General features: G+C 43.5%; 1 protein-coding gene and 1 pseudogene across 1 annotated transcript in view; both read right to left on the reverse strand.

Moving 5' to 3' along the window:
- Positions 1–23,976, reverse strand: part of IKZF3 (IKAROS family zinc finger 3) — a 661,121-nt gene that overhangs the window by 594,451 nt on the left and 42,694 nt on the right. The window lies entirely within an intron of this gene.
- Positions 7,951–9,589, reverse strand: LOC144752836 (uncharacterized; annotated as a pseudogene).

Consider the following 23,976-nt stretch of genomic DNA (forward strand, 5'->3'; position numbering starts at 1 on the left):
ACATAATTTCAAAATGCATTATGTGTATTTTGGGGTGGTAAGGTATACACGATACTCTACAGTATGTTTTACTATGCCTAGATTCGTAAATATGGCCATAGTTAGCGTGGAGTGGGTGTGATGTATTCCTATAGGTTCTGTATCGATCCCCCTATTCCTGACCCTATTCTGGTTAACGAGTTAACTAGCAGCCATCCCATGATGCAGAAACCGTTATCTGATTACGCCAGACCACGGCACAGGAGCGCGTTATCTGATTAGGTCATAACGCTTGGCATCTAATTAGGCAAGCAATATTCCTCCAGCCCCTGATAAGGCATACGGAGTTCTCAAAACAAATCAAACCTATGACAACCTGGGAAAAACCCTGCGGCCATTGTTTTGATTTCACGAGAACTTCAGTAAAAGAATGCGCTAACGACCAGCTCGTATGACATCCTTATTGACGTATCTATGTCCATCCTTACGTCAATCTCGGCACCTTACAGGTATAAATATTACCGATATTGCCTTAAGCAAACACACTCGGTGGTGACGAGACCGGAGCAGCGAGACTTGCCGAAGCCCAGCAGAGAGCGAAGCCCACTAGCTGCCCCGCCTTCCTGACGCGCTGAGAACGAGACGCTGCCTTTCTCCTGCCGAGAAATCCAGCTCCGGCGCTTCCGAGCAGCCCTTGCAGGCAGCCTGGAATATCGAGACCAAAGATGAGAGATACCATCCCTCAATCATCCTAGATTCAAGGTACGGAACTGAATAACCCCTTGCAGAGAATTCTTGAATCAGTCACTTGGCAAAACAAACTTAACTTAGACTGCTACTTTCTATCCCCGCCCACGTATTAGGCTTAGGTCAGGTACACTGGGGTAGGCGTGGTTAGAAGCACCAGTTGAGTACGATTAGTCAAATGTTTATATGTATGTATCTATTTTATCCATTTTAAATAACGTATGGCTTAGAAACCATATCAATGTTTTTACAGTATTATTTTATACTTCTGCTTTTATTGTATGCACTTTACTTAACCAAAAGTATTGCAATAATATCGATTCATTACTCTTGTACGAGAAAAGAGACTGATCAATAAATAACATCTTTTATTGAACACGCCCGTCTCTTCTTTTTCTCTACAATCTGGTGAAACTAAGAATGCACGTACTGACTGAGTAAAATAAGTTGTCTTTTGTTTTCACACGACTCTAGAGATACACTCTTGATTAGGGGAGAGCAAAGTTGTCATGTTCTATGGTTGTCAGAAACTAAATCCCTTCTTGTCTATCCAGGGAGGTTCAATTCCTCCTTGTCTATTCGAGAAAGTTTCTAGTGAACTCTGAGCTAGCTGGCAAACCCAAAACTTTAAGTCTAATATCGACAGTAGAAGACCTAGTTAACGTCTGGTCTAGGTCTATACTATTGGAGGTATTATTCCAATGCGCAGAGCCTATTGGGATAATAGGAACTACACTATAAGTGCAAGCAACAATCCCCCAGAAACTAGGAAAAATTAGCAGGACAGCGGACACTGAATCCTGGTTCTCAGAGGAACTAAGGCTTCTGAAGAGGCACTGTCACAGATATAAAGATTTAATCCATAAAACAAAAATTACTTACTTCTCGGAGAAAATAGAAGGTGTGAAGAATAATTCTAAAGAACTGTCGGCTACAGTCCAAAAACCTAGTCACACACAGGAGACTCCACACGCTGCAATAGAGCAAGCCTTTTGCAACACCCTAGCATCCTCTTTTTGCAAAAAAGTTTCTACCATCTATGATACATATGCCTCAAGCTATGCAAATGATCAGAGCATTCAGCTCTCACAATCTGATGCAGCAAGTACAGATCTAAAAGTCCCCAAACCACCCCAGTTCTCCCACAACTCGTATATTTCTCGCCTGTCTCCTATGAGGAAATCACTAAACCTCTCCGGGCCACCAAATACGGATCATCATTAGTTCCATGCTACCCCAAGGTAATCCACACTGTAACAGAGACAGTTGCTCGTCCACTCACAGAGTTAGTCAACCTAGCCATCAAAACTGGGACATTTCCGAAACTTTGGAAAATAACCTACATGTTACCACTTTTAAAGAAATCCAACTTGGATCAAACTGATCCAGACAACGTTCGCCCTTTCTCTCGTTTGCCTTTACAAGCAAAAATCTTCGAAAAACATATGAACCAAGAACTGGCCACCTTCATTAATAACAATCAAATCCTGGATTCAAAACAGTACAGCTTCAGGAGCAAGCACAGTACTGAACTGGCCTTAATCACAGCAACAGAATAAATCAGGCGCGCAATTCACAAAGGAGGCTCGGCTGCCCTGATATTGGTGGATCTGTCAGATGTGTTTGATATGGTAGACCATGGCATCCTGATAAATTGCCTTTAGGAAATAAGGATGGCAGACACAGCCCTCTCACTTCTCAAATCCTTCCTGTCAAACCAGGAACAATTCGTTGAAGTGGATGGTCTCAATTCCCACTGTTTTAGGCTCCCATGTGGGGTACAACAGCATTTGTCCCTGAGCCCAACCCTCTTTAATGTGTATGTTACACCTCTGGCCAGATTTATTAAATCATACGGCTTTGCATTGGTGTCATACACAGATGATAACCACAACACCGTCATAATTTTAATGCCTGCATGCGACACATGAGCAGATGGATGTCAGAGAACTGCCTCAAGTTAAACTCTAATGAGACCGAAGTTTTACTTTTTAGCAGAGACGCCTCCTTCTGGTCCACTGATTGGTGGCCGGCGGAGCTGGGGGCCCTTCCCATTCCAGCCAACAGGGCAAAAATCCTGGGAGTCATCTTTGACACTACCCTGTCCTTTTCCCACTATGTGAAGGCGCTCACTTCATTCACTTTATTCACATTGAGAATTCTGTGGAAAATCTTTCCATTTATACCACCAGAATTACAGAATTACAGAAAACAGTGGTGGCAGCACTGGTTCTAGCAAAGCTGGACTACTGTAATGGGCTGCTGGTTGGTATAAAAAAGGCACAGCTGGTGAAACTGCAGGTTCTTCAGACACTCTGCTGCACGGCTGCTCTTTGGCATATCTAAACACTCGTCAGCCAAGCATGCCCTCAATGCACTTCAGTGGCTACCTGTGGAAAAACAAATCAATTTCAAGGCCTTGTGCATCGCCTTCTAGACGCTACATGATCTAGGCCCTGACTATTTGACGGATCGTTTCCAATGGTATACTCCATCTCAAATTCTTTCGTCCGCTTCTCATAAATTGGTGAAGGTACCCAACCCCGACTCCAGAGATGGGGTGGTAAAAGCTTTATAAACAACGCAACCAGATTGTAGAACCATCTGCTGACAAAGCTTTAAAATGCGCCTGACCTGCTCTCCATCAGGAAAGGCCTAAAGACTTGGTTATATACCTTATAGTCTCCAACTTAGACCTAGAGCTTTCAGTTAAACAATCAGTGTGTTCATGGGGTTAGTTGCCAAGCGCCTAGACGCCTTAGGGTATTAGTTGTGCCATATATACATTTTTAAAAAATTAAATAAAAAAATGCAAGGTGAGTTCCAAACCAGGACTACCACCCAAGCAACTAGGTACCAGGGGAGCACGGAACCACAACAGATAAGTAAATAAGGGTTGCTAGGCGCCCATGTGCAGAGATGATACCCTGGGTAAGTGTCCATATGAAATTGTGGGGAAGTCGCAGTTGAAGTTTCACAAATTCAGGAACCTTCCCAGAGGACCCCGAAGAAATCCTTCAGAAACAGGAAGGTTGGAGGACACCCCCACCCATGGATACCCTGAAAATTAGGGTGCCTACACTAGAGAGCCCGGTTGCATAGGTGCGAAGTTGTGTCGCAACCACCCGTTGTCGTCAATGGGGAACCTTGGCTGTCCAGCTGCTACAGAGTCTAGTGGACCAGGTCGGTGGAACCCAGACATGTATTCCGAGTACCTGCAAAAAGAGAGGACAGAGTCCAAACCACCAGGAGGTGTCAAGGAGGAGAAGAAGCATGACGTCAGCCCCTGTTGAAGGTACTTTGCTGTAGCACTGAGGTCCCGAAGATGCAGTTGTAGGGCAAAAGTACTGGAGACATCCACAAGCTGTCCCACATTGGTTGTTGAGATGTAGGAAAGTCAGTGGCCGGCAGGGACCACCAACAAGCCTTGGCAAAAGCATCAGATGTGTTGTACAAAGAGACGCTGTGTTACAGACCAGCTAGGTCTGAAGAACTCACCCAGTCTAAGGATTGGCCCTCAGCATACAGTAGAGCAAGCAGGAATCAATGGTGATCCCACGAGGAGGCCCTTTGGCAGCAGGCACAGGGAGTCGCAAGTAGGCCTCAGCAACACACACAGGATGAAGGCCCACGTCGCAGGATATGCACCGTCTGGTAGCTGCTGCAGTCCCTGTTGCTGCTGCTACCAGGGCCGGACTGGCCTTAGCGGGCACTGGGCGTTTCCCCCGTGGGCAGCCAGGACGGGACCGATTTACTCTGCGCCAAGGAGGCATTCCATGGGCGTTGCGGTAGGCTTTCCAACATAACACCCATGTATTTTGACGTTGCCCAAGATCTACTTAATCATGTAAACCTGGGGCAGGGCCAAAACCTTACACCTCCCCAGAGCAGACGTAACGAGGAGAAATATATTTATTTCTCCTCGTTTTTCCTCTTTCCATGCGTTCTACATTCTGCAGCACACATAGAAAGAAGAAAACGCCTCTTGGGGTTGTTTTCGTGCAAGAAGGTGCCTTCCTGCACAAAAACAATCCTACATGCAATGGAGGCACCCTTTCACAGTGGTGCAAGGGTGCCTATATTGGTGCTATGCAGCAAATTGTGCACCAGTGCAAGGTGAAAGAACATAAATACATTTCTGCACTTTCATATTGGCATAGGGCAGAGCAACAACAAGACTTCCGGCATTATGCTATGCCAATTACTCATAAATAAGGCCCTCAGTCTGCAACTTATGTGTAGTTGGTGGCACAAATGTATTTATTATTCTCCCTGTCACTATCTGATGTGGGGTCAAACGGTGATCTGAACCTGGGGTGTTTCTCATGGCAAACAGTGCTAGTGGGAGACAGTAAAAGTTTGTTGTCAATGCCACACATAGTTCACTTACTTTGTTCTTGAGGAGTCCATTGAGGCCATTGCCTTGAGGGTGATAAGCTGATGTGCATTTGTGTGTTATTTCTAACAGGGTGATGAGGTGGGGGAAGATATTGTTTTCTAAGTGTGTGCCATTGTCAGGTCTGATCCCTTCAAGAACTCCCCACCAGGATATCACATCGTGGATCTGAAAATTAGCAGTAGACTTGGTAAAATTATGGACATTGGTCCTGCTTCGTTCCACCTTGAGAATGGACAGACTACAACTATGATGTAGCGATGATGAGTGCATCTGTCAGTTATATCGACATAATTAATGTGTAGTTCCTTAGAGTCCTTGTGGTCAGGAGATTGTGAACATTATTTCCTTGAAGATGGAATTTGGTGAATACTGTTGGCACACTGTGCACATGTGTAAGTACATTGTGATCATGTCATTTAAGTTGGGTACAAACTAATCTTGGCGTATTTGGAGGGAAATCTGTTCCTGTCTGTGTGCTTCCTCTTGCTTCCCACAACTATTTATCATGCTCTGGGGCAGGCTCTTGTATCTCTCTTAGGTGCAGTTGAGCTGTCTCTATGTAATGCCTGGTAGCATCCAGGGGGCCCTAAGGTGCCATTGTGTCACTAGCTGACATGTCAGTAGCCAGGAAAACTGTGGCATATGCACTGCTAAAGGGGCATCTTATTGCATCCTTAGTTTCCCAATCAGCCAGGACATTTCTGCAGGATACAAAGTTTTGGGCATTAGTGTGGGCTGCACACTTCATACTGGGACTGTGTGTGGCAGTGTCAAGGCTTGCATTAAGTCCTCCAGGTGAGGGAGGTTTATGCAAGGGCTTCCATCAGAGTTGAGGAACCCCCACCTACTCCACTGCATGATGCTGGAGTGCAGTCGTGGTGACATAGGCTGAATCAGAGTATATTGTTATTGTTTCTCCTTCCGCTAGTTTGAGGGATGTCACAAAGCTCGGCTATTGCTGCTAGCTCAGCAGCCTGGGGTGAATAATGAGATAGCAAAGTTATCTGTTCAGTTATCTGCAGTGTGTCTGAAGAGTCATGCTGCATAGCCCTAACCACTGCTACACCTGTATGTCTTACTCCCATGTCCTGATCTATTGAGGACGACCAATCCACAAAATATACAACACTATACCTGGAATAGGGTCTTCAGATGCTTGGCTAAACTCATATCAAGTAAATGTGGCGTAGTTATGGGCATCATTGTCTGTATCTGAAATGGGGTGTGATAAGAAGGTGGCAGGGTTGACTGTGTGGCACTTAACTACCTCGAGAGATATTAATGATAATATTATTCCAAAGCGTGCTACCCTCTGTGTTGTTAGTGTTGTTTTGACTTCCTGAAGTAGTGCAAACACTGCATGTTCGGCATACGGTGTCAGAGGTGCACCCATAAAAATGGGAGCCCTTTACTCTACTGCAAAGACTGCTGTGCCTAGCGCTTATTCAAAAGGTTAATGACCTTTAATAGAATCAAGTAGGCTACTAAAATAAGGACTTCTACCTGACAATACTGTAATTTGTCTCTGTGAACTTTGTAGCCCTGTTGGGGAAGGGTACACAGCAGAGACACTGTTCCTCTGGACCACTACTAGTTTCAGCAAGTCATCGACATACTGTAATACTGTGCTGTTACATTGAAAATTTGTGAGGTCATTATTGGCCGTCCTGTTGAAGATGCTAAGGGACTGGCAGTACCCTTGAGCTCATCAAGAATGGAGGTACTGAGAACTGCGGTATGAAAATGCGGTCAAATAGCCACTGTCTAGGTGCAGGGGAATGCTGAAAAATGAATTTTTTAGGTGTATCACTGAAAAGTATTTAGCATCCTGGGGTATGTTGGTGAGGATGGCGGAAGAGTCAGGCACTACAGGGAATTTTGGTATCACTATGTCATTAAGGGGGGCGCAGCTCTTAAATGATTTGTCAAAATGCCCTCCTCTGTTTCTTTAGATAGAGGGTATTGTCTCACTCTCGGTAGCATTGCTCCTTGCTTCAAAGTTATTCTGAATGTTACTGCCGTACCAACAAGGTCTAAGTCATGTGGGCATTTTGTCCACAGACTGGGGGGGTACCTGCAAAAGATCATTGTTCTTGATGGGGCCAAAGACATTTCTTGGTACTGCAAATCTTGTCTCCAATGTGGTGCGTAGTGGTATACTGTCTCAGTAAACAGTCACTGCCCATGTGGGGTCATCAGCAAACAACTGGTCATCTGATATATCTCTCACTTTTATATTTGGATCATGAAAGATGACACAGGCCCACATCGCATAGGTGTGGTCACTTGCCATTAATATCCAATAGGTGGGAGATATCTCCATGGCCTCAATCTTCAGGATGAGGTCTTTACCTGTCACTTCAGAACCCGACATCTTAGAATAAGGGCTCTGGTGTTGGAATAGAAAGTTCCTTGGCAATTCAACTTGTTTCTCCTGTTAATTCTGGTGTTTCTGCTATGATGGTATATACTGCTCTGGTGAAGGCTGTGATGTCAGTAAGTCTAGCCTAACCTTGTCATCGCCTGGGGAGTGCGTGATTATTCTCATGATGCATGTGCGAGACATTCCTGAACATATCATTGTCCCATCCTCTTCAAAGTGGATGTACGTGTTCAATTGTGCCATAAGATTACGTCCTAACAAGTTGGCTGGGGCAGTTGGGGAGATTAAGAGACTGCTGCTAACATAACTCCCCCCCTATTCCCATCTTCACAGGTTTAGTGAATGGAACCCTCATCCCAGCCCCAGAGAATCCCAATGTGTCCATTGATGAGTCTGACAGTGGGAGTCCTCTTTAATGGATACAGGACCTGCTGGCCCTGTGTCAATGAGAAAGCTGTACATCATTTATGGCTACCATCACAGTGGGGTCCTCATCTGGCCTGTGGGTCACCAATAGGACTGGATACGTGAGACTACTCCATGGGCACCTTAATTGGGAATATCGTTGTATGTAGTTTTGCCTGAAGGGGTTCCTTGCCCTGACTGTTACCCCTCCTTGTGAGTTCTGGTGCTGTAAAGTGTGCTGCACTGTCTGTTGTGGGCCGGGTTGCTGTAATTGCTGGGGCTGTCAATGTTGTTTAGGCTGCTATTGCATTTGGTGCTGCCGGACATATATTGCTTGGGGACTTATGGTGGGTTGAGCCATGATGCGACCGGGTGGTGCCATTTGTTGGCCATATGCTGCCCTCATCTGGTTGTTACGTTCATCATTCTTTTTGAACCCGCAGTCTCTAATAAAATGTCCTGGTATCCTGCAATAGTTTCATGTTTGTCCAGTCTGGAATGTGTTTGATCCATTTACCCCGAACCATCCTCGCCCTCCTCTTCCATTCTTGTCATTGCATCCTTGGGCATATCATTGGAGTTGCATTGTGGTGCTTACAGGTGATACCCCCAGGGATACTGCGGCTAGTTGGGTGGCGGTGGTAGCTATTCCTGCCTCTGTTTTCTTGGACAAATTCTGCTGGGCCAATTTTGCTGCTGCTTTCACTATTTTGTCTTTGCCAATCTTTTCCATTTCCTGTCTCTTCGTACAGAAGCGTATTATGTGTGCCTGTATCTCTGTCCATGGTTTGGCGTCTAGAGCCACTAAGTTGTCTAGTTTATCCTGCACTTCAGCTGGTAGTCCCTTTTTCACTATATTATAAAACAGAACTGTGTTTCCTCCAGTCATGTTCCAACTTTCCAAAACTTCCTGCATCCATTTTTCCTTCATATGACTAAGAAACTGTGCTGGATCCTCATTTGCTGCATTGTCTGCACCATAAGAGACCTAATGTCAGACCTGTCTGGATACATTTTTTGCAGTTGTTTCCAAATATTCCTCTGCAGGTATTGAAGGAGGATTCGTCACACCTGGGGTCAGGTCACTGTCACATTCTGTACTCCTGCCTTCCTGAATAATACGCCTGTCTCATCTCCTATGGGGGAACTTAACAGACTCTGGATATCAACACTTGCAAGTGTGCTGCTAGCAGTGTGCTTTTCAAGCACTGCTATCCACTTCCCCACCTCTTCAACGAGAGGTGGCAATTGTTTTATAAGGTTCTCTTTGTCCATATGGTGCCAGGTTACATAAAGTTGTACTCTCCATCCTTTGAATACTAGGGGCATTTGGGGCAAGCCTTCAGGATGACATAAATCATATTTTCTGGCGTATCTTTACCATACGCACAGGATGTATTGCATAAAAGGATAATCCCAATCTGAATCCCCTTTGCGCTGAAAAAAGCACATCTTTGCACTTGCCATGTCTCGGGGTTCAAAAGAACCTTCCTATGACCATGGCGTTATCTGTAGTGTTAGGACTTCTGTCCATCCTACTAGGTAGTCAGTGAAAGGTACGACATTATACCATCTGTTTTCTCCCTCAGACATATCTCATTTGGAGTGAGTCCTTTCCTGTCTGGCTGTCCAGGGTGAACCAGGAACTGACCTAACCTGTCCTTGTGCAAGATCATTCGTCCTTCCGTGTCGAAACTCCCTGTGTAAGGCTGACAACGGTACCCTTTCAATTCTAACGTGTCTGTCTCAGTTCTCTTGTTTCTTTTTTGTCGTTTGGTGAGGTCTGTTATTATCAAATTATCGTGATTTTCACCTCCTTTGAACTTTGAAAGGCGGCCCCTTTGTTGTTCTATTAAACGTTGTATCCTTTCAAGGCATTTCTTTGCACTTTCTATGATGTTTTAAATTAATTTCTTACTATGTTATAGTTCAGTTTGCCTTTCATGGGGATTGAACTCCAAGTCTGGGGCATGGCCCTTTTGTTCGTCTTTATACCATGTTAGTGCCTCTTCTGGTCCCCATTGCTCTCTGTGCACACTAGGTCTGTCAGCCCGACCCTTTACCAATTCTTTTGTCGTTATGAGACCATGTTGCTGCCCTAAAACACTTGGGGCAGTTGATACAATTGGTTCAGGGTCATCGACCCCTTCTGGAACACGGAGACTGATGAGATAAATAAAACCTTGTCATCCCTGTCCCTTAAGTCCTTCTTATTGTCATTGTTGTCATTGTCCTCCTCTTCTTCAGGGGAGTTATCGTACATGTGTAAGGTTAACCATACGTTCACTTGTCCCACATATTTAGTTCCAACATTGCGCTGTTAGTTTCTAGGGCTACTGTTGCTTTTAAGTTGGGGGGCGTCATTTGGTCTGAGTGTAAAAACTTTTTCAGGGACTTAGAGGGTATGGTGAATAGGGGGTTGTGAAAACCCACTGCGGGGGTGTTCTTCATCCATTTGTAATGGATTCATCCCTTGTATTTAAGGGCCTATATTTCTTCCCCCAGCACCTGGTATGGTAGTGGGGGTGCTGTGAGAATAAGTGTGACACAGTCAATCCGCTCCTCTTTCTTTTTGAAGAAGACCCGCCATAAGTTTAAAGTGATCTTACTTTTCTCTAATTTAGACCCTGTGCACTTGCTTTGCATGTGTGCCAATTTTGTGTCATCAAATGTGCTATCTTGGGGCCGGGCATTGCATGTTTTAATGTTGTCTCATGTCATTCTTTACAGTGTTTTTCTATCCTAACTTGTCTCTGGGAAGCACCTTCACCATGTGTTTTAAAGGGCACCCAATGTCTTTTTAGTGGACTTAATTTTCTTATCTAGTCTCATATTAGTAAGTTAGTAATTAGTGATGGTAAGCCCGGTGCACAGACATAATATGGACTCCAAAATATCGACTGGAAAGAATATCGAGTTGTAAATATCGTTTGGAGAAAATATCGACTAGACAGAATATCGACAGTCAAAATATCGTTTTTAAGGTAAGTGAAGTAATATCGACTGTAAATAATATAGACAGTGAAAATATCCAAGTATATAATCTAGATAGTAAAAAATATAGTTTTTTAAATAATATTTAATTATTTATAGTGTTTTATGTTATATTATATGTGAAAAGTGTCATTTTTTTAATTATTATTTTTAATTAATAATTTTTTTAAATTATTGTGTAATTTTATTCTGTAGCGGGTTGTGGGTTTATAGGGGAATAGGGTGGGAAGTAATTTAATTATAATAAATTAAATATGTAAATTTATTAATTGGTAGTAATAATTAATTAATTGGTAATTAAATAATATATGTTAATTATTTACAATTAAATTGGTAATTAATTTAATTTAATTGATTAATTGCTAATTATGTAAATTAAAATAATGTATTTTCTGTAGCGGGTTGTGGGTTTATAGGGGAATAGGGTGGGAAGTAATTTAATTATAATTAATTAAATATGTAAATTTAATAATTGGTAGTAATATTTAAATAATTGTAAATTAAAAAATATTTTTTAATTAATTAAAATGTAATTGGTAATTACTTTAATTTAATTGATTAATTGCTAATTATGTTAAATTAAAGGGGTATTTTTAGGGTTCAGGGTCAGTTTTCAGTTTTTGGGCAAAGGGGTATTTTTAGGGTTCAGGGTCAGTTTTCAGTTTTTGGGTAAAGGGGTATTTTTAGGGTTCAGGGTCAGTTTTCAGTTTTTGGGTAAAGGGGTATTTTTAGGGTTCAGGGTCAGTTTTCAGTTTTTGGGCAAAGGGGTATTTTTAGGGTTCAGGGTCAGTTTTCAGTTTTTGGGCAAAGGGGTATTTTTAGGGTTCAGGGTCAGTTTTCAGTTTTTGGGCAAAGGGGTATTTTTAGGGTTCAGGGTCAGTTTTCAGTTTTTGGGCAAAGGGGTATTTTTAGGGTTCAGGGTCAGTTTTCAGTTTTTGGGTAAAGGGGTATTTTTAGGGTTCAGGGTCAGTTTTCAGTTTTTGGGCAAAGGGGTATTTTTAGGGTTCAGGGTCAGTTTTCAGTTTTTGGGTAAAGGGGTATTTTTAGGGTTCAGGGTCAGTTTTCAGTTTTTGGGTAAAGGGGTATTTTTAGGGTTCAGGGTCAGTTTTCAGTTTTTGGGTAAAGGGGTATTTTTAGGGTTCAGGGTCAGTTTTCAGTTTTTGGGTAAAGGGGTATTTTTAGGGTTCAGGGTCAGTTTTGGGTTTTTGGGGTACATATACAATATTGCCTATTATTTAATTAAATTTTGTTACTATATATATATGTTTTAAGAAATATGATGAATTGTTTTTTTTTTTTACTTACATTAATTATTTAATTATTAAAAGTTATTTTAAGTATTGTTAATTATATTTTAGTAATTAATTTTTTATATTAATGTAATTAAACATTGTTTTTAGTAAAGTCGATATTTTTTACAACGATATTTTTGTAAACGATATTTTGTACTCGATATTTTTGTACTTACCTGTTTGTAGATTGGAACTCGATATTTTGACTGTCGATATTTTCTCAACGATATTTTGGGTAGTCGATATTCTTTCAGTCGATATTCTGTCAGTGATCCGGTAAGCCCACCTCCTGCTCCCGCTGTTCTTTCTCAGCTAAATTAGGCAACTCTAACCATTTGGAAACAGGAGATAATGCTGATTCCAGCCACATAACCACTGCTGTCAGGGACAGTAATAGGGTTACATTCTGTTTTTAAAGCCATAGCTGTCGGTCCCCACCCAGGCATCGGCAACACTTGTTTGATTATTTGAAGTCTCTGGATGCTATATTTCGTACGGAGACGTGTCTTAATGAGCCCTCTACGCCTTACACAATTACCGCCCTCCCCCCAAGCTATTCGATCCATCAGGCGGATTGAATTCTGTCAACCATATTTAGGGTTTAGTCTGAATGACTACAATCAGTCATGACAGAAGACAGTCCATTGGCCGATCCACAGTCTTTCTTCATCATTCTTACCATCCACCCTTAACGGATACAATTCCATCAACGTTAGTATATATTCACCATATTTAGTTTTCTCCCATTACAATGAGATGGACAAAACTTTATGACAGAATCAGCATATCATTCAGCTATACCACAACTCAAACAGCCCGAGATCTGTCTTTAGAACTTTGTAAAGCACCACAGGGTCAACAACAGCCTGAACGAGAGAGTTGTGAAATTATACTTTTATCTTTTCCCAGCAGAATTTAAGAAGCTGTCTGTGGGAGTGGTACTTGGGCTTTGAAAGATATGTATCTTGCATCTCTATATTCACCATCCATGTCCTTTGCTGTTGGGACTATCTCAAACAAAGAATACCCTCCACCATGAAATGCCTGTATACTACAAAACAAATCAACAGCTTGAGACTGATAACGTAAGAATCTCTCTTCTCCTTTCATGAACAAGAAAAGGTTGCTGACAAAGCCTTAAACTTGACTGAGCACACACTCTATTGATCCGTAGCACAACAGTTCCTGAATTTTCAACCTTATCAGGCCGCTCCCGAGTTGGAAAATAATTCTATCGAAGACACGCTAACTGAAATGTAGGGTAGTAGAACTCTGGGCCTGATTCAGAGTCTGGCAGATGGACAATCATTCCTCTGTCACTTCTGAACTGATCTATCCATCAGGCGCATTGAATTCTGTCAACCATATTTAGGATTTAGTCTGAATGACTACAATCTGTCATGACAGAAGACAGTCAATTGACCGATCCACAGTCTTTCTTCATCATTCTTACCATCCACCCATAACGGATACAAGTCCATCAACGTTAGTATATGTTCGCCATATTTAGTTGTCTCCCATTACAATGAGATGGACAAAAGTTTATGACAGAAAACAGCAGTGTCAGACAGGGTTTCTAAATGCAGACACATATGTCAAGCTGCCAGACATTTCTGTCAAAACACAACTGCTCCAAATCAACTTATCAGCGACACCTGTAACTCACATTATACAGCACAAATCCTCAAGCCATATAAACGATCTACCATTCACAACATGAAGCACCAGAAGTATACCTACAACTGCTTCTCTTTTCATAATGTCTACAAGAAGACAACTCAGGTTCTCAGAAAATTAATTACCTGTTATGGTGAATGAGAAAAATAGGACACAGCTACAGTTGTTTGGAGCACCGCCCGTGTTAGACCTGTCCGCCTTAAGATAGTCTTCCTCGAAAACGTTTTGCCTTTCTCCTCCATGTTTATTGACCTTGTTTTGCTGACCTAAGGACTCTGTGCACTTTACCACTGCAAACCAGTATGTACGCGATTGTGCTTTCTCCACTAAACATAGTAACATTGACTGACACCCAATTGGCATATTTAATTTACTTCTACATCCATAGTACACTGGTAATACATGGCCCGTAAATTACATTCTACTAGTGGGTCTTTGGCGCCGATTGTGCCACCCACTTAAGTATTTCATTATACATGACTCAGGCTTCCCATTGCAGAGCCTGTGGGTGAAGTTTTAAACTACCATTTCCACCTAGCAAAATAAACCTTTTGCATGGCCCAAACCTTCCTTTTTAATACATACAAGCCACCCCTAGTGTAGGCCCTGACAACCCATAGGGCAGGGTGCAATGTATTTAAAATATAGGACATGTACTTTTAGGTTTTACATGTCCTGATAGTGAAAAGCTCACATATGCTTTTTATGACTGAAAGGCCTATCTCTCCCATATAACATTGGAGTTGCACTATTACATTTTATAAGTGTAATTTTCAAATGGGAGTAGAGGACCAGTTCATGTTTGGTGTCTCTGAAATCACAATTTAAAATCCTAATTGATGGTGAAGTCGGATTTTTAATTGTAATTCTGAAAATGCTTTTTAGAAGGTTGGCATTGTCTTGCCTTGGTCATTTAGTGCCTGTAGACTGTCTCTGGTCACATGACTCGGTGCAGCTGACAGTTGGGCTTTGTGTATTCCTCCTAGACAGCCACACACAATAGAGAGCTTAGGTATGCCTGAATGGGCCATCACTGGCAGGAGGCAGGGAGGCACTGAGCACCGCCTCACTTGCACCTGAATAAGCTGTGTCCTGCATCCACACAAAGGGCTGCATGGACCCTGTAGTTAGTCTGGAGCCAGGACAGGGCAAAGGGCTGCATGGCCCCTCTGGTTAGTATGGTTCCAGGACAGGGAAATGAAATTCCTAGGGGCTTCAAACGGAAACCCTAGAAGCTTCTGCCCCACTTCAAAGGCACAACTGGGTATCAATACTGGGCCTAAGACACCAACTCTTCAGTACACTTCTGGACCTGCGGATACTTTGCCAGGAATAAGGCCTGCTTTGCTGCTACAAGGACTGCATATTGCTGGACTGCTGCTTTGAAGGAACTGTTGACCTGTTGTACTGTGCTGATCTGCTGCCTGCTGCTCTTTTGCCCGGGTGAGAAAAACTGGACCTGCATCTCTTGAACCTAGAACCCAGAGGTATTCCAAGGGCTAGTTGGCTGGCCTCCTGATCTGAAGCCTCATGGATAAAACAGGCTTCCAACACCCTTGCATCTGTACCTGGACTTTACCATCTGTCAGTCTACCTTGCCAGATGGCACCAAACTAGCCGTTGACCCTTGAAAGTGGGCTCAGGGTGCTTTGTCCGCCTCTGTGGAACCAACTGAACCGATGCATCACCTCTGCTGCACAGCTTAAATCCTGGGCATAACTGACACATCTCCTCTGCTGCATGGATTGAACCTGTTGCAAAGACCCACATCTCAGCTCTTTGGAACCGTCGCATTTCCCCAAATCCGCAACGCATCCTGGACGCAGGCCCTGGCTTCGCTCGTCGATAGCAGCCTCTACGATGATGCCGCACTCCGGATCACAAACACAACAAAATGATGGATGGAGTGCTGAAACTTTTCAACCATTCAACCCCCAGTCAAGAGATCTGGGATTAATCTGCATTGCAGCCTCGCATTTCTTTGGAACTGATGTATTGTACTCCGAATTCTCAATGCCGGACTTCGCACCACAAGCCACATCAATGTGACTCTCAATGATGATACTGGCCCTCACATCGCAGCCTTGCCGCATTTTGGAACTTACACATCGCTTCAGCTGCGTAACGCATCTTTGATGCGGATCCACGCAACGCTCAGCAAGCCAGGAATTAAAGTACTTTGTCCAGCGGGCCTAACTGGGTCCTTGTAGCTGGCATGCGATCCATCGTGGTCAACCTGAACTTATGATTTTGTCCCAGCCCGGCGCATCCAGATATCCACAGTCCGCGCTTTGTGCTTTTTTGCGCTATTTTTACTTAAATGTTTAAAATTTAATATTTCCGGTTCTACAGACTGGATTTTTGTCATTTTAAATTCTGCTGTTTTTATAACCTGGTCTTGGATCTTTTTGTGTGTTCTTTTCACTTTTTTACTGTTTGAAGTGTTGCACAAATACTTTACACATTGCCTCTAAGTTAAGCCTGACTGCTCTGTGCCAAGGTATTAGAGGGTTGAGCAGTGGATAATTTGGGGTTTGCTTGTGTTTTAACCTGACAAGGATTGTGTTTGCTGCTTGACCTGGGCTCACACCCCAGTCAACAAGTAACCCAATTTTGTACAGCCAGACAACAAAATGACACAGACAAGGACTTGAGGGACAGAATAGTGCATAAGGTAAATGCAGCTCACACCAGATGCTCATAGGAGGACACCCACAAGTTGTATAATGACGTATGGGGAGAGTACGTTCCCTTGCTTCCAGGAATACAAAGAGGTACCCGCAACTGATGGAGGCTCTCCTAGGTCTCTCAATCTTGTTCCCTGGAAGGAAAGGGTGTTGACTACTCTCTACACCGAAAAATGTCCAGGAATTCCAGGCAGAGTAGAGTCTGTTGAGTACAGACACTGGCTCTCTAGCACTAACAAATTCATCCTCACTGCACTCTTTCACCTTTATTTTATAACACAAATATCTCCACTAATGACAACCTATTCACGCAAGTTTGAGACATGATGTCTATCACAACCCACTAAAAATCCTTTCTAGTCACTATCTACCTTTTAATCACTTTGTTACACTATTGATTTAATACAACTAATAACAGAAACCTATTAAAATCGGTATGCCATTCTAATTGGAGCATAATTCACACCCTCTCATCTGTGACACCTACACCTAACATTTTAATCTTAATACTGTAAAATATATCAAAACAAGCACTATGTGGCTAGTGCGACAACCTTGTTTAGTAATGTTTTTATCATTGTATTGACTACTCTAACACCCTCTATGTTGGGATACCTGCTTACCATCTTCATCGACTGCAGCTGGTGCAAAATCAGGCAGAGAGACTGATTTTTCATCAGCCTAAACATCACCATGTCTCGCCCCTGTTGAGGAAATTGCATTGGCTCCCAGTGGCTTCTCGTTGCATGTTCAAACTTGGCTGCACTGTCTTCAAGGCCCTTGCCGAGCAAGCTCCTGCATTCATTACATCTAGCCTCCTGCGTTATGCCCCCTCGAGAGACCTTCGATCCTCTTCACACAATTTGTTGATCGTTCCAAGGAATAAACGCAAAAAGCATGGTGGCCTGTGCTTTTCTCTCTTGGCACCCACATTGTGGAATTCCCTTCCGACCTCCCTTAGACTCTGCCCTAGTTATGTTTGTTTTCGTAAACTGCTTAAAACCCACCTTTTTCAGTTGGCCTATGAGTACCTTTGCTGCACTGCTCCCCTGCATTTGTCTTCAGCGCCATGAAACCGTTTGGTGACCGAGCGCGGTATGAATGCTTTTAACATAACATAACATAATATTGTTGCCTCTGTGCATTCTCTGACAGTCTCCGAGAATTTTATGATAGTTTAGGTTAGTTGGTCACTTACCTCCGTTTTTGCAGGCGGCGTGTTGTAGACCTCTTTGTTTTAACTCAAGACTTTGCCTTGAGCGCTTGTGTTCAATAGTGCTCGAGTAGTTTTACTCTATGTGGGAGGCATTTTATGGGGGTGGGTGACTTTAAAGAACGTTATCCTGGGCCGTACTAAGGTATTCTAAAATTTCCATCTATTGGCTTCTTGCACATTTTCTTCTCTTTTGTTCTGTTAGAGCCGCAATTTTGTTAAGGCTGCTCTCCAGTCTTTCCTTCCACCTTAGCTATTTAAACAGGCTCATACACCGTACGTGCAGCGGAAGCGCAACTGACACGCCGAAGGCATTCACGTCAGTGCCCGTCCGTGTCCCTATTGTGGCCTGCGCCAGCCATGCTGCCCGGGAGTCTTCACATGCAGCAGCTTCTATTCAGTATACCAACAGGGAGTTGTGGGCGCTGCGCTTCACACAATGCACTCCTTTAGAATCCACTTATGATGCAAGTTCTGACAGAGGTTTTACTTGTCATAACTGTAGTTGTACTGCCACATTGTTGAGACAAGTCTCACCCTCTTTCCTGTTCTTTGGGAGCATACTCAATCTCAAAAAAGAGATTGTTTAGGGCAGTCTTGTTAAATTGCGGCTCCCTACTAAGGCTTGCCCTAGACATTTTTAACCTGTGAGCTGATATACTTTGGTATCAAGGCCAGCTTCCAATCGGACCCACCTGGCGAGGATAGGTGCCATGGCGTAGCTAGGCCTTTTGCCCCCATGGCAGTCCCATCTTTTTCCACCCCATGGTGGCCATAAGAGTGGGGGGATGCTGGTGGTCGATTCCTGCTTTTGCTACCAGCGCAGCTGCAGGTAAGAATGAGGGAAGGTCTCCTCCCCCAAAACTCGTGCTGCGCAAGGCAGACGGCCTCCCCGCATCCCTCTTGCTATGCCACTGGATAGGTGAAGAGACTGCCTTGAATGGTTTTTGCAGGGCTACCAGCAATTATTGTTCTCCATGGGGGCAGAGGTCTGCCGTCATAGCCTCATAACTCTTTATGCACCTTACCACACAGAGCTTTCGGGTAATCTGGAAAAGAAGAGCAAGTCAATAGACTAGAATGGCAATTAGTATGTCTTTAAATATGGAAAGTAACCCCCTCTGGGGTAAATACTGTACCTGATAGATTCAGTGCTCTGCATCAGAGGAAAGGAGGAGTTGGCCTAAAGACTAGGGCGGTCAACCTCGAATCTGGGGAACCGGGTTCGAGTCTCGGCAATCAAATATACAACAATCAACCGCTTAAAACATATTCACATCAAAACTGTCCCACAAAGCGAGTAACACCTTTACATAACATTTATATTTTTTATTTTCAAAAATATTCATCTATTTCATTCAGTTAGTATGCAATAACTTTTCAATAAATACATATACATTTGATTCAAATGTGGCTCCAACCTACATCTAATACAGAGGAGTCCCAGGCAGAGACAAAGCGGTAATTAATTATCACAACAGAAACAATTTAACAAAGACAATACATAACAATTGTAGACATCATAAACACTATAAACCACAACAAAATTGCTCTGATGCGCGTTTCGGAATTCCATGTACCATCCTTCATCAGGGTGCTGATTGTATATTCAGAATTTTAGTAAGCCTGATACATTCATTTCTTTTTATAAGGAATTTAGCGGTTATTGTTGAGGCTCCGTCAATAGTATTTGTTGCATCTAGGCAACTGGTGGATAAAATAAACTATCCAAAGAATGGATCCTATCCTTCTAGCCGTCTTCCTTAGATTCAGCGCTTTACAGCATCACCATCATAAAAATAGGGCTCAAAGTGTCTTGGTAAGTTATAATAGCACCAAAAGGTCGGTCAGAGTTCGCCCGATAGACTAGTCCAGTCACGAAAAAGGAGGAGAGCTACAAGCTATACTAAAAGATATCTATATATGTGATTAGAAGTAATACGAATTTGACTGCACTGTACACAAAGGCACACTCGTCTCCAGCGATGATTCTATTACACGGCTTCAAGAATCCTAATTTAACCTGATTCTCATTCAGACCATCTAGTACAGGTCATATTGTCATTGCTCCTCTACCTCAGCCGAGTTGAAGTGATTTGCAAGGGGAAGAATCCCTCTGCATTAGAATGCCGCCATATGTCTCCAGCTCTGGAAATACCGGTAGATGTAGGATGGAGCCACATTTGAATCAAGTGTATATGTATTTATTGAAAAGTTATTGCATACTAACTGAATGAAATAGATGAATATTTTTGAAAATAAAATATAAATGTTATGTAAAGGTGTTACTCGCTTTGTGCGACAGTTTTGAAGTGAATATGCTTTAAGGGGTTGATTGTTGTATATTTGTTTGTTTTTCCCTGTTTCTTTCCCCTTGATATTCGCTCCACAGGGACCCTCTTATGTATACTTGGTCGAATCTCGGCAATGACGCTGAACATCCTGTGATTCTGGGCAAATCACTTAATCTCTTTGTGCCAAACAAAAATGAATGTGTCCTCATGTAGCGCAACTGGTGCTACGTAAATCGCTCTGATACCCAATACATTTGGGTCAAGTTTGATCTATATAAAATTCTGTAAAAAATAAAATTTAAAAAAAGCTGACATGAAACTAGACACAAGAGAGTGTCTAATTTGGCTGACAACACCTTTCGAAAGAGATACTTGTTGAACTGCCAAGACAAAATCAAGAACTTTGTTGACATCCCACAAAACATAGTATCTAAGAGCCGGAGGAAAGGAAAGACGAATGCCTTGCAATAATTTACACACTAAGGGGTGCTCTCTTTCTTGCTGGCCTGCAACTTGGGCATGTCCCACCCAAATCGGGGACCTGAATGTATTAAGGAGAACCTGCATGCAAGCCCCTCTGATGCCAAAGAGGCAAGGACATTTAAGACGTGGACAACCTCTGTCCCCACAGGATCCATACGTCTTTGATGAACCCATCTCACACATTGAGCCCCTGCTGACTTATAACGTTTAATTATGCTGTCCACTCATGCCTTGGAGAGGAGGGACACAGCCTGTCACAATAGACCTAGGACTTTCCATTGTTCCCTGTAATCCTCCATGCCACACGAGACAGAGATCCCTCCAACACTAGATGTCGGAATTCCCCTCTGGGTCTTTGAGGAGATCTGGAAAGTGGGGTAGAAGGATTGGGCAACCAGGTGCTGCAGATCGTGTTTGATGTTGGTCAATTTCTGGGAGGGAAGACTGAGGGTGGCTCGGACCGACTCCACCACGAACCCCAAGAACACCAGGGATTGAGAGGGTACCAGTGCTGATATATGATGAAGCATAGGTATTCCGCGACAGAGACGGCAATCTGGAGGTGCAACAATAGATTCTGAGGGCACTGATCCATTAGGATGATGTTGTCTAGGTATATAATAGGACAAAGGCCCCGGGCCCTGAGGAATTCCACCAATTGTATTGCATTGTATTGTACGCAAAACTTATATATGCGAACTGTCACCCTATGGGTATCCTGGCGCTGTAACAGAGCAGATGACATCAACAAACATCGGGACTGATTATCAGTGGAAGGCATTGCTCTCATTCCTTGGGAATAGTCAGGTTTTCAGACTCTTTTTAAAGCATAACAAGGAGTTAGCCTGTGACACCATTTGGAGGTTGTCATCAATCAGGACACCCAGGTTACGTACAGTCTTGACTGGGGCCAATGGGTCATCCCCATGAGTGAGTTTAAACTCTAGCGGCAGGTGCTGTACCATTTTAGCAGTAGAGCAATATACCACCTCTGTTTTCCCCCCGTTGAACTGCAAAGAGTTTTCTTTGAGCCAACCGGAGGTCTGGCGCATTCATTCCTGGAAAGTATCCATGGTCACCGCACGCTCCCCTTCCAAAGAGAACACCAATTGGGTGTCGTCAGCATAGTTAACCAGGTCAATCCCAAAAGATTTTATGATGGGATCAACAGGAGAAGATATATGTTCAAAAGAATGGGGCGTACTGCCGAACCCTGTGACGTACTGGAGACTTAGAGAAGGCAAACGGTGTCATGGTTACAACCTGTTGTATCTCTGAAAGGTACGATTGCAGCCACTTCAGAGCTCGTCCTTTCACACCCATTCTTTCCAGACTTCCCATCAATACTACATGGCTCACTGTGTCGAATGCAACCGACATATCTAGTAACACTAACACAGATGAGTTACCATTGTTGGCTCGCATTCGTAGGTTATCCAGTACAGTTGCCAAGGCTGTTTCCGTCCCATGTCCTGGGTGCAAACCGAACTGATCCCTATCCAGCAGATGATTCTCTTCAAGATACCATGATAAGGACTTGCTGACAACCTTTTCCAGAATTTGTATAGGATATATAGGATATGGAAAAAGGGATATGGGCCTAAAGTTTGCCTGGTTTGTTTGGTCCAGAGAGGATTTCTTGAGCAAGGGGGTTGCCACTCCCTTCTTCCATACCTCTGGGCCCACACCTTCTTCTAAGGATTGACAGCAAATCTGTTGCAACCAGGGGAATAATTCTTGCCCACAATCCTTCCAGATCTTATGAGGGAGGGGGTCTAGGGGGGACCCAGACGATACACTTTGAGCAAAGCTGTTCAAAAGCTCCTTGGTAAGAGGTTGAAAGTACTCCAGAGATGTTTCTGCCCAGGGTTCCTCAGCTAGTATCTGAGGTAGTTCATCCTGGCGACTAGCATTGCCTGGATCAAACCCTCTGACAATTTTGGTGATCTTTTCATCAAAATAAGTGGCAATCTCATTGCATAATTTCTGCGATGCAACCACTTTATTGCCCGTGCAGGCGGGGCTAGAAAGATCCCTTATGATATTGAAGAGAGCTTTTGTACTGTTAGGCGCATGTAGGATGGATTTAGCAAAGAAGAATGCTTTGGACTTGGCAATAGCCTCCTTATATTGGGCCTTCACTAATTTCAGCTCTTTCCTATCTGACTCTAAGTAGGACCGTCGCCACCTCCTCTCAGCCTGTCTACTTTTGAATCACATTAATTTCAGCTCCTCACTGTACCAGGGAGCTGAAGGTTTCCTCTATTCTTCATATGTTTTATGGGGATGCACAGATCCAGAGTGTTGGTAATGTGATTACAGTAGATTTGATAGTTCTTGTCCACTGAGTCATCAGGAACAAAAAAGGTCTGATTCAGGAATATTGGGTCTGGTCTTTTTTTTAGTAATTTAGCCCAGTCTCTTCCCCTGCGATAGGTCACTGAACGATTGTTGTTATACGCTGTATTGGACATTATAATCCTGAAATGGATTAATGAATGGTCAGTCCAGCTATGAAGCAACACATCGATCATCTCCGTCTCAGTGTGGTTTGCAAACAATAAATCCAGCACATTTCCTCCTAGATGGGTTGGCTGTTGTACAAACTGGTGTAGACTAAAATTCCCGCATGTTTGCCTCAGATCTCTCAGATGATTCCCTAGAGCCCCATTATTCCATAAGTTAAAATCCCCTAGAAGCATCCTTCTGGAGTGCGTTAGAGTCAGGGCAGCAATAGTATCAAACATTGCTTGGTACTGAGTATCTAAACCTGGAGGTCTGTAACAGACCATTCCAGTTAGTAGCCTTCCCCTTGTCTCTTGCAAAGAGAAGCCTAATAACTGAATCCCAGCAACCTCGTCAACCTGTAGTGGTGCAAAGTTCCATCTTTCTTTGAATATCACCCCAACCTCCTCTCCTCTTCGAGGGGCCCTAGGTTTGTGAAAAATCTTATAGCCTCCTGGGCAGGCAAATCCTAACTCTACCAAGGAGTCATTGCTAGTCCAGGTCTCTGTAAGAAATAAAACATCCAGGTCCATGCTTTCTAGCATATTCGACACCTCCTGATAATGTTTTATCAGGGACCTGCTATTAATCAAGCCACACATTAATACAACATTGCCCTGTGGTAGAACTACTTGATGTCGCCCCCCAGCAGCCCTCTCCCCGATGCTGAGCAGTAGTTCTTTGGAATAATTTATCTTGCCTTGACCGAAATGAGCAGCTTGCTGGTGCTGGGCGCAGACGGAGCGCCGTCGGGCGCAGACGGGCTTGCCTCTGGTGCGCATCCAGCGCGCCATCGGTCCGCGCGCTGCGCTCTTGCATTGCCCCGCCTAAATTGGAAGGCAAATGCAGCCGGCCAACCACTAGAGCGCTAGCCAAGATAGCGCTGAAGAGTGTCAGATTCCCTGACTCCTGCTAAGT

Source organism: Lissotriton helveticus, chromosome 5_1 (assembly GCF_964261635.1).
Source record: "Lissotriton helveticus chromosome 5_1, aLisHel1.1, whole genome shotgun sequence".
Classification (NCBI taxonomy): domain Eukaryota; kingdom Metazoa; phylum Chordata; class Amphibia; order Caudata; family Salamandridae; genus Lissotriton; species Lissotriton helveticus.